The sequence below is a fragment of the Talpa europaea genome (genome assembly GCF_964194135.1).
Source record: "Talpa europaea genome assembly, chromosome: 11".
Lineage (NCBI taxonomy): Eukaryota > Metazoa > Chordata > Mammalia > Eulipotyphla > Talpidae > Talpa > Talpa europaea.
In genome coordinates, this window is record NC_140078.1 from 71,034,912 (window position 1) to 71,045,647 (window position 10,736).

At 53.4% G+C, this 10,736-nt stretch overlaps 1 pseudogene across 1 annotated transcript; it reads left to right on the plus strand.

The window, feature by feature from the left end:
• Positions 1-1,496: 1,496 nt before the first annotated feature.
• LOC311180097 (laminin subunit beta-2-like) lies at positions 1,497-9,120 on the plus strand (annotated as a pseudogene). The gene is made up of 19 exons: positions 1,497-1,653; positions 1,727-1,800; positions 1,910-2,094; positions 2,166-2,229; positions 3,541-3,737; positions 3,828-3,948; positions 4,021-4,209; positions 4,306-4,486; positions 4,618-4,737; positions 5,319-5,392; positions 5,471-5,627; positions 5,971-6,005; positions 6,836-6,956; positions 7,464-7,656; positions 7,747-7,890; positions 7,979-8,210; positions 8,285-8,447; positions 8,782-9,024; positions 9,108-9,120. The product of its transcript is annotated as a laminin subunit beta-2-like (transcript).
• Positions 9,121-10,736: the final 1,616 nt, after the last annotated feature.

Below are 10,736 nucleotides of genomic sequence, written 5' to 3' on the forward strand. Positions count from 1 at the left end.
TTGTTATCCAGATAGGCCCAGATGCAGGAATACAATAGGTGGCTCTGTGGGGAACCTTGCTGCCAGCAGATTTTTAGGTCAGGGATAAGAGAGTTTGTGGTGTTGCTCCCCAAGGGCTAGCAGACTGTCTGGCCTTGTCTCCATGCCTGTTCTGCCTGAAACCTTGGGGTTGTGCCTGGGCGTGTCCAGGGTAGGACCAGGCCCAAATTGACTGAAGTACCTCTGCCTCGTCTCACCTCTGCTCTTCCAGGAGAGAGTGACTAGCTTCAGCTTACCCAGTTGGTGTTAAGAGGTAGGTTCTGGGTTGTAGGACCACAGAATCTGCCCTCACAGACAATGAAATTTTTACCTTAGATAGGTGGGGTACCACTTTAGCTGAGCCAGGAGAGTTTCTCTAACTGCCTTGCTCATCAGCAGTACATTCTGCCTGTGTCCCTATTACTTTATTCCCAAGTCCAGCCTCATCTTCCCTCCCAATGGGCCTGTGTGTTTCAGGCATTATCTGGTTTTCTGGCTTTGGAGGGGAGGGCTGGGCTCTGGGCCCTAGCCCGGAACATGGCTGGAACTGGCAGGGAGGGGAACATGTTCCCCAGAGGCTCCTGGAGACGAACAGCCTCTCGGGTAGGGTTGGGGGCCTCATTTAAATGAGACTTGGAACTGTGGGTTGGCCTGAACCCTGGCCCCACTAACTCCGCTGCACTGGAGGGTAGACCTGTAGAGAAACTCTGCCTGCTTCTCACTACCCCCTCCCCACATTTCTTCTACATTGGTGGCTGCCATTAAAATCCCCGGGTGCGGTCTCCCTTGGTTCCCCAGTCTGGGAACGCCCTCACACCAAGATGCACCTTGATCACACAGCCCTTCATGCTCCTTGCTTCTGGTAGCCCTGCTTTCTTCATCCATGTGAGTATGGGGAAACGCTGGAGGGCCACACTCACCTCAAGAGCCTCTCAGCTTGGTGCCCACTCTGCATCCTCTCTCAGGCCTGATTCCTGCTCCCATCACCCAGGACCCCCAGCAGGGCTAGGCCCCCTCCTGCTGCTGCCGCTGCCACAGATGGATAAGGGGTTTGGTTTTTCACCGAGAGCCAGCCACGGGGATAGTAGAAATCTCAGTCTCCCAGGGTGGGGTAAGGTGGGGAGGTTCTCTAGCATTTCTATTCAGACCCTGTCCCTCCCAGTCCAGGCTCCCAGAACAAATGCCCAGGAGGTGCCGGACATACTGCCCCCATCAGGCTGCTTGGGTGGCAGCTGCTACCCACCCACTGGCAACCTGATTGTTGGCCGTAGGCACAGCCTTCAAACCATCAACCTGTGGCCTACATGGCCCTGAACCCCGCTGCGTTGTCACTTACCTTCAGGTAGGCAGGAGGGTGAGGGCTCTGGAGATGGTGTCACTGACTTCCTGAGGAGATTCAGCCCTGTATGAGTTCATTGTTGGGAGCTGGAGGAAGAGAACCATGCTGTGAAACTTTGGGCTGGGGGAGGGTGGAAACCATGGACCTCTTGCCTAGTCAAGCTCTTTGGACTATCCTCCAGGACTCTGAGGATTGCTTCTTCTGTGACTCTTGGGACCAGGGAGATCATGGCATTGAGAATGTGATCCCCCAGAGTGGTCATGACAGCATCAAGACCTTGTGGCAAGCAGAGAGTGGTGAGGGTGCCAGTGTACCTGTGTGTAGGTCTGGGGTCAGGTGCCAGGCACTGACAAGTCCTTGTAGTTCCAGGTGTTGAGAATGTTACCATCCAGCTGGACCTGGAGGGTGCCTTCTACTTTACTCACCTCATCATGATTTTCAAGGTGACCCCGTTTTTCCAGCCTGAAGGCTTGCCCTGCTTTCCTGTCTGATGGCCACCTGTGATGTGTGCCCCTGGTGACCCAAAAACATCCCTTCTCCACTTGTCCCCAGACACTCCGCCCAGCAGCTCTGCTTGAACGCTCAGTGGACCACGGCCACTCCTGGCACATATCGATATTTTACCAACAACTGCTCGGGCATCTTCCCTGGGGACCCTCCTACCCCTGGCCACAGAGTCAGGGACCTCATCTTGTGACCAGCATTTCTCAGATATTGAATCTTTCACTGAGGGCCAGGTCAGGTCCAGAGGGAGTGGGGCTGGGTCCTGGTGTAAAGCCAGTGGCTCAGGCTTGCTTTTTCCTCTCAGGTAATTTTCAAAGTTTTCGACCCAGCCATTCTGGTGGAGGACCCATACAACCCCAAGATTCAGGGTAACCATCCCCACAGCCAATTCTGTACTTTGCATGTCAGAACAGCCAGATGCTGAGGGGAGGTGAAGTCCTGCCTGGATTGGGGCACCCATGGGATAGGGTGGCAAGCAAGCCAGCTCAGTCCCCAAAGCTCTGCCTCATGGTTCTCTGTTGTGGTCCCTGCTGTGGACATGTACTCCCCCGTTCCTGTTCCATCACTTTCCCATGCCAGTGCCTAGAGACTGGCACGAATACCAGTTTCCATCTCTGTTCTATTACTCCACTCCGTTGTGGCACCCCATTGTCCCCATCTCTGCTTCCCATGCCAGTTCCCATTACAGTTGCACATAACTCTCCTTTGTGAGCCTCCATTACCATCCTGCATCACTTCTCCCTATCAGTATCCTGCCTGTTGATTTGAGATCCTGTTCTTAGTTGGTGTCCCTCATCCCTGAAACTGCCTCTAGGTGGCACCAGGGTGTCTAGCTGTGACCTCTTCCTAGTAAAACAAAAGTTCTTAAAGCATGATACAGCCACATACTTAGCAAGACAGCCTAGAGCCAGGCCAGGTGAGGACAAACTCCATTGTAATTTTTTCTCTTTGTCCTCTGCCCATCTTGACTGTGGTTATTACCAACGACTCACCCTGAGCCTCCACACTAGTTCCCTGAGCAGCTGTTTTAGGTTCTCTAACCATGAGAAAGGGGAAGCAAGGCATAGGAGAGATACAAAAGATAGTTCAAGTGGGTAACTGACAAACTATAGAGTAGAAAAGGGAGCATTCATCCTATCCCTTCATCCATGTTTACATTTAACTAGTGCCCACTGAGCACCATTGTGTGCCAGGCATCTGAAGAGAGCTCAGTGGGGAACAGTTAAGGCATTTGTCTTCTTGTAGTGGACCTGATAGAAAGTTGATAGATAAACAAATAACATCTTATGTGGATTGGCTGGGTGGTATGCTGATTTCTAGTTTGGATGATGAACTGGGGAATGGAATTATTTACTACATTGAGGAAACCGGTGTTAAATATCTAGATATAAAAAAGTGTTGTCCGGGAAGCAGTGGGATGTACAGGTCCTCAGCTCAGGAGTGATACCAGGGCTAGAGAGGTACAAAGATGAAATTATCATTTATTAGGCTGTGGTCATTCTTAATAGTTTGCCCAGGGTAGCAGGGGTGGGGGAATACCACAGCATAGGTGCTGTAGGAAGGGCAGCAATGATGTACACAGACGAGAGAGATACCCCTCTAATTCCTCCCACCACCTCCCCATCCAAGTTATAAAGGGATGACAACCAATGCACTGACATCTCACCATCTGTTTGCAGAGCTCCTGCACGTGACTAATCTCTGTGTCAACTTCAAACTGCACACACTGGGTGATAGGCCCCTAGAGGATTTCAAAGAACATCCCTGCCACTACTATGCCCTCTATGAGTTTGTGGCTCAAGGCAGCTGCCTGTGCCATGGCCATGCCTCTGAGTGCAGGCTGGCACTTGGGGCCCCAAACAGTGTGGAAGGCATGGTGAGGACCCTAGGAGGGGCGTCCTGTGACCGGTGGGGTAGGAAAGCTGAAGAGCTGAGGCAAACTTGCCTTGCCCTCCTTCCTGCCCAGGTGCATGGCCTTTGTGTCTGTTGCCACCACACTGCGGGTACCCACTGTGAGTGCTGCCAGGACCTGCACCAGGACCACCCACGGCATGCAGCAGAGCCTGGGCATCCCCACACCTGCCAGGGTAGGTGCCATGCCCTACACTGCCCAGCTACACTTGCCATGGGTCAGTCCACTCCATATCTATCTTGTTCAGAATGTAAATGCCAAGGGCATGCCTGCAGTTGTCACTTAGACATGGCCTTGTATCTGGCATCTGGCAACATGAGTGGAGGCGTGTGTGGTGCATGTCAGCACAACACAGCTGGGTGCCACTGTGAGCTCTGCCAACCCTTCTTCTACCGAGATCCTCGGGAGGAACCTCGCTCCCTTCACTCCTGCAGACGTGAGCCCTCCAACCCCCATCCCAGTGCTGACTCCAATCCTTCAGCTCCCTGGTGAACTCTGACCTAACTCTCCTTATTTCTGACCCCTGGCCCAGCCTGTGACTGTGACCCTGTGGGTACCTTGGAAGGGGGTTTGTGTGATACCCACATGGATGAGACCCGTGGCCACGTTTCTGGGCCGTGTCGCTGCAAATTCCACGTCTGGGGCCAGCGCTGTGACTCCTGCCAGCCTGGTCACTGTGGCCTGAAACCCCAGCCAGTCAGAAGGCTGCCAGTGTGAGTGACACTAAGAGTGGGCCCCCACATATTGCCCTCCCAGTTCTTCCCTCAGTCACTACCCTGATATCACCTGTATCCACCTACCCACTGCAGCAGCCTCATTAGCACCGAATAACCCTGTGCCTTAGCATGCAGGTGCAACACCCGGGGCCGGGTCCCTGGCACTCATGCCTGTGAGTGGGTACCTCTCCAGTGGTACCTGTCACTGCAAACGTTTTGTTTCTGGGCGGGACTGCAGCCATTGTCAGGTGAGCCTTGACTAGCATTCTGATTTGATTGTGTTCTTAGGGACTGAGTTTCTAGAAGCTCACACGTATAAGACTATAATCAATGTAACTGTACAATGAGTCTTGCACATGGGTTGGTACCACTTCCTGGCCTGGTCACCAGGGTCAGCGCCACTTTGGCTGGCAGAAACAACACATTCTTTCGGAAACTTGGGAACAAAAGAAGGAAGAGCTGTTAAACCGATATCACGTCACGAGCATTGTATTGTATGCTGGATTTAAATGTTTTACAGTAAGTGTGTTTGAAGGAAGAGACAGTGTAAGAGACAACTTTACAAATCCTATGCCTAATTTATTTATTTAACCTTTATTTAACCTTGGCTGCGACCTCATCTTTTTACCTCCCCTCCACGAAGCCATGCAGGAGTGATCAGGTCTCTTCTCTCTCTCAGCTGCAGGCAGAGGAGCATTCAAGTCCTGCATTCGCCCCCTTCACTCTCAAAACAGGCCTTGCCAGTATAGATGACCTTCCAAGCCCCTGACCTTCCTCTCCCTGGCCACATTTTCCTGTCCTCTCTCTACCCACCTATTCTCTCTTGCAGCCTGAGTTCTGGGGTCTGAATAGTGACTCTCCAGGCTGCTGGCCCTGTGACTTTGGGGGTGCCTACAGCAACAGGTACGGGACAGGACCTGTGGGTCAGGGTCAAGAGGTGAAAATCAGAGAAATGATTGTCCCCTCCCCACACTTGTTCAGATGTTCTGCAGGGGAGGGCCTCTGCCTGTGCCACCCCCATCTCCTTGGTCATCGCTGCCATGAACTCCAATCTGGATACTTTTGTGCTGCCCTTGACCAGGCTACAGCTGAGGCCAAGCTTGGCCAGAGTCTTCAGCCAGCTGACCCCCAACTTCCTGTGAGTGTCCAGGAAGGGCAGGGACAGGAGGAAATCAGGCTCAGGGGAAAGAGGGAGGGTCCAGAGAGCTATTTGAAGAAAGGCTGGGCAGGATTTACAAGGTTAGGAAGTCCAAGTGAGGGTATCAGCATGGTCAAGTCTGATGTCTTGTAGAGAGGGCATATTCTCCGAACCCTGTTGGAGAGAATAGGACCAGAATATTAAAAGGAAACTGACACCCCACTTGCCCCCAGGGAGCCCTAGGCCTGATTCTCCCCACTGTACACAAGCCCCATTGACTCCCCTGGTTGGCTCTGGCCCCGACTTTGGAGACAGCGTGACCCTCAATGTGCCCGCCACCCAGCTAGGCGAGTTCATTATAGCCGCCAGCTGCCCAAGGTGAGGAACCTGAGGAATAAGGTCAGATCACAGGTCACCAGGATATTAGTAGGGATGGGGGCCCAAGCCTTGGGGATATGGGTTTTGGGGATCTAGAGGGAACGGGAACCTAAGTCCTGAGGGTCTTAGGTCCTGGGGGGTCTGTATCTCATATCCAGGCCCCAGAGGAAACCCTATCCCTGCATCAGAGAGCTGGCTCTGCATCGTGGACTGGCTTGGGCTTTGCTCGCGTGGTTGATGGGGCTGGCCTCTCTCTGATGACACCCATGGTCCCTCGTACCCTGGCTTATGACATTGTCCTGCGTTATGAGACCCAGGTCAGTGCTATGGGTGCAAGACAAGTAGATGGGTGGTGGTGGGTGGTGGGTAGCAATGATTCTGTGACTGCTAACCCCTGACCCTAGGCACCTGAAGACTGGCAGGCGTTAATCAGTGTCCAGGCCCAATCCCCGCCTAGCAGTTCCCACTGTGCCCATCTCTTGCCTTCAGAGCAGTTGTTCTGGGTGACCTTGACCCATGCACATAGGTAGGCAGAACCCTGTTACCTCCTCATCTGTCACCACCAATACCAAGATCCTATTGTGCTGCCAAGACATTCAAAACAACACCCAGACAAGGTGGAAAATTCCCAATATGGAAAATCATCCTGTCATAAAACAATCAAAACAGGGACTTATTTGAAACAATAGGATTTAAGAAGTTGGTCTTTTTCCCTTGCTTGTATGATGAAATGTTGGAACCAATAACTACACAACACAAATGGGACACGCCTGTGACTACATGATCATCACCTCCTTAACCCACCCCTACTGCTTTGCCTCTCCCTGCAGGGCTGTGGTTCTATCCAAACCTTTGTGTTTTGAACCAGGAACACTCTATACCCTAACCCTGCGGCTGTGGCAGACCAAGGGAGTGTGGAAGCCTGAGAGGGGCACTATCCTTCTGGATTCAGTGAGATAATGGGGTTCTACCCTACATCTGGGGAGATATAAATGACAGCAGGACAATATGGATGCTATGGGGTCAGGAAATTGGGGATTCCAGCGCCCTAGAGTTGCACCCACAGGGTTGAGACAGGTGGTGTGTGGGGTGGGACATCCAGGCAGGAAGAGCACATGCCAAGATAGAAGATGTGACTAGGCAGGTGCTCAACCTCACATTGTGGGCCCGAAGGACTTAACCTTTATCATGGAGCAGTAGGGAGCCATGAAAGGGATTTGAGCAGGGGAGACACATGGGGAAAATGGATTGTTAGGGGGAGGCTGCAGTGATTCAAAGTGAGAGGTGCATTGATTATACTAGATTGGGGCAACTGGAGAGGAAGGAGAAATAGACTCAAAAGGGAAACAGGAAAAGGGCAGAGAGGGGTTGTGGGTGTCAGTGCAAGGAGGGGTGGCAGGTGTTATGAGTGGGACTGGCTTCACTGTCCCCTGCCTGCCACCCTCTACCCTCTGCGAGATTGTGCTCCTGCCCCAGCTGAAGGAGTTACCTGGACTGAGATCCATGGACCCTGGGGCCACGGGGTGCTTGCAGGAGCTTCACAAGGCGGGCTGCATGGAGGCAGCAAGGACAGGCTTTTCTAGCACTATGCCTGAGACCTGTGCCCACCTCATTTGCAGCATCTTGGCCCTGCTCTATGGGAGCAGCCTTGGTGAGTTTGTGCTCCTGGCTTAAGGGGGCCTCAGGAAGCACCTTGAGATTTATCTGGTCTTGCTTTTTTTTTTTTTTTTTTTTTTGCCAGCATGTGAGTACCACCCCCAGGGTTCACTGAGCACTGAGTGTGCCCTTCTGGGTAGGCAGTGCCCCTGCCGTCCTAACATCATTGGTCGTACCTGTGACCACTGCATTCCTGGAACATATGGCTTCAGGCCCACCGGCTGCAGTGGTGAGCCTTCAGGAACAGTGGTTATGGATGGGTTTGGGGTGTGAGACCAGCTACATCCTTTCTCTTCATGGCTTGGCACCCCCCATAGAGTGCCACTGCCATACTGAGGGTGCCACCAGTGCCATCTGTAACCCTATGAGTGGACAGTGCACATGCAGAGCAGGCCTTACTGGTCGCTGCTGTGACCTCTGCCTCCCTGGCTGGTGGGGCTTCCCTCATTGCCAACCCTGTATCTGCAATGGGCATGCTGAGTTGTGCCACCCACTTATAGGCATTTTCCAGGGCTGCCATGGAGCCACCATGGGTAGGCATTGTGAGAGGTGAGCACTGTCCCTGGAAGGGTTGGGCAGGATTTGAGTGGAACAGGCCCTGTTCTATGGACTACTGCCGCCAGGTGTTTGGATGGTTACTACGGAGACCCTACCCTGGGCTCAGACCAGCAGTGCTGCCCTGCGTCTGTCCAGGGCAGCCTAATTCTAGCCTCTATCATGGGAGTTCCTGCCATGTGGACAGCATGAGTGGACGTGTCCTGTGCCTCTGTGCACCTGGTTATGCAGGTGAGGCATGGTCAGCCGTGGTAACCCCATGTTCCTTCTCGTTTGTTCACAATCCCATCCGATCCACGAGGCAAGTCTTTGCCAGTATCCCCTGTATATTGAGTTGTAAGCTCTTCCAGCAGCTCCTGTGCTGGGGAGGAAGGTCAAATGTGAGGAATTATAGGCATGAACCTTGTAAGCCTCTTATATGGGCCATAATGTAGTTATTGTTTTCTCTGTCCCCCTGGCTAGATCTCAGACTTTCTGCCTGAGTATGTAGAAACCACAAGCCCAAAGCATACAGAAAGACACCTGAGACCACCAGACAACGTACATGTACCCCAATCCACTCCAGGTCCCCGCTGTGACTGCTGCTCCTCTGGCTACTTTGGGCGCCCTTGGCCAGGAGGAGACCCCAGAAGGAGTCCACGCTGGCCCAGCCAGTGCAACAACAATATTGATCCCTATATCCTGCCACTTGTGACCCCCAAAGTGGGCACTGCCAGCGCTGTCTACACCACAGCCATGGCCCTGGTTGTGCCCCCTGCAGGCATGGCTTCCACGGGAGTGCCCTGAGCCCATGAGGCTGCAGGCATGAGTGTGTGGGTCGGAGTAGTTGGGGGTATCCTAGAATGGGTGGGTTCTCCCTCTTCACACCATACCAACCTTTCCTGTTCACAGGCTGCAGCTGTGACCCCTGGGGCACTGTACCCACATGGTGCCCCTCTGGGGCTAAAGCCTGCTTTTGCAACCATGTCAGCGGGCAGTGCCCCTGCCACCACCACACACTGGGGCGGGACTGCAGCCTCAGTGCCCCCCTCTTCTGGAACCTGGGGGTGCCCAGGGGCTGCAAGCCCTGCAGCTGCCATGCCCAACATACTTTGCAGCTGATGCATCACCCGGTGAGTAAGCCCATGTTGCATGTAGCATGTAGCAACAGCCAGTGGTAAATGAATGTGTATGTGCCTGTAACAGGTGTGAGTGTTCATGTGCCACCAACACTAGTGTGTGTGACTGCAAACAACAGTGTGAGTCTGTGCTCTTCTGTAGGACGTTTTTATGAGCTCATGGCAAGGCCTGGAGGAGAGCAGACAAGAGGCCAAGCCCAAGTGCACCAAACATTGGAGTGTGGGAGAAGCTCTGTGACCTGGTAAGGGAGGAGTGGAGTGTGTGTAGATGAGGTGACACAGAAGGGTTAGGACCAAGAGCTGGTTCAGGCAGAGAGGCATGGTCATGAAAAAGGAGCCTTCCCGGAGAATGGTTAGAGCTGAGGCCTGAAGCCTCATGTTCTGGTGTCCTTCCTTAGTGCAGAGAGGGTGGGCGTCAGGCTTGAGAGAGACATGGGATGGGAGTATGGAGACAACGGGGTGCTCAACTCAGGACACAGGAGCAAAGGGCAGCAGGGGAACGGTGGTCCAGAAGGTCTATAGGAGGCAAATCTGGTAATGTGGGAAGGTAGGGTCTGGCTAAGGGGGTCAGACCAGAGGAAGCAAGAGGGGGCAAGCCCTCAGGCAAGCACAGGTATGGGTGCTGCCTGGGGTGGGAGCAGGGCGACAGGGAGAAGAGGGTGTGCTAGAGTGTGTGTGTGCCGCTTCTGAGCACACATGTCCTCCCAAAGGAGGCAGTTTGTTCCTGCTTACTGGCCTGCACTCTTTCCTCAGGCCACAGGTCAGTGCCCCTGCCAGGCAGGATTTGGGTGCCGAACATGCTCCTGCTGTCAGGATGGGTTCTGGGGTGATCCGGAGTGCAGAGGACACCACGGGGCTAGGAGAACACCATGGGGCTAGGCTGCCCTGAAGGAGCTTTCAGCATGGGAATGCGGGATTTTTGCAAGGTAGAGCAATTCTTGTGATAAATTGATGTAGAAAGGCTACATGTTTTGCCAATTCGGGGCAAGAGATGGCATGCCTGGAACAGAATGAGCAGACACTGGACAAGAAGGTGGCCATCCTGTGGGCCCTGGAACAGAGGGCAGCAGAGCTGCTTGAGCACATACAGCTGTGGGCCAGTGCGTCTGCCACCTGCTGACTGCTATCTGGATGCCAGTAAGAGAGACTCTGGAACTACCTGAATGACCCAAAATGACTTCAGAGTTACCCAGGAATATCCTGACCTCGAGAGACCCCACTGAGTGCCCACTGATCCTAATTCATGTGTGACCCGTGAAATCTTTCAGCGGCCTCTGACCTTAAGAAACCAGAGAGAGAGCCTGTAAAATTCCCTAAAGACATCTAGTGCCCCTGACAAATTATTTTCGCTGAGTGACTTAAAATTGGAGTCACCTCTCCTATCCCTGGGCCCCCCAGATCG